The sequence below is a fragment of the Bison bison genome, unplaced genomic scaffold (assembly GCF_000754665.1).
Source record: "Bison bison bison isolate TAMUID 2011002044 unplaced genomic scaffold, Bison_UMD1.0 scf7180017849821, whole genome shotgun sequence".
In the NCBI taxonomy this organism is placed as follows: Eukaryota; Metazoa; Chordata; class Mammalia; order Artiodactyla; family Bovidae; genus Bison; species Bison bison.
This window is the reverse complement of record NW_011480394.1, coordinates 14,276-15,113: the sequence shown is the minus strand read 5'-3', so window position 1 is coordinate 15,113 and position 838 is coordinate 14,276.

The following is an 838-nucleotide window of genomic DNA, read 5'->3' as shown; positions in this document are numbered from 1 at the left end:
TCACAAGGGCCTCTGACCTGGGCTTGGAGCTGGGAAGCTTGGCTGGGCTCAGTGGGATAAAGAGGCAGTCAGAGGTCCAATTTAGCTTTAGCATGCTCTGACTTTGGGCCTGCTGCTGAGATTCAACTCCTAGCACCTTATCGTACATCGAAACAGCAGCTTCACTACAAGTGCAACAGAAAAAGCAGATTTGAAGTCTAATGACCTGGTTGTGTGAATTTTGGCAAGGGTCTTAAACTTTCTGAGGCTCTGTTTTCTTATCTGAAAATGCAGATACAATAATGTCAACCTCATACAGTTAAGGTAAACATTACACAAGATAATGCAGTTAAAGTGTCTAGTGCCTGGCACATATCAATTATATTATTTATTTTGTGCTTGGAAAATTATTAGTAGTATTCTCTCACACCACATCTTTCACCCCAGCCTGCACATCTTCTTACCCATCCTGACTTGCAGTCAATGTTCTAGATCACCATGAGCAAGTCATTTCACTTCTCATGGCCTCCATGTCCTTATCTATAAAGTTGGGATAAAGTCATCCATTCTGCCCAACTGCTTCAGGGGCCTTTTAGAAAATAATGGAGATAGAAGAAATTTGCAGACTAGAAAGTGCTACCTCAGGCCACTTGTTCCTATTGGCTAGGTCTGGCGCCCAAAAGCCATACAGGCCAAAGTCTAGGAATTATCCAGAGAGAAAAGGAGCACAGTCACTGGGGCCCAGAATCCAGTCAGGGTAGAAGCAGTACAGAGCTAGCAGCTTGTCTACAGCGTCCTCCAAAAGACTTCCACAAATGTCTCTTGTCTATCAGATTTCCATCTGCTCTAAACAGAAATG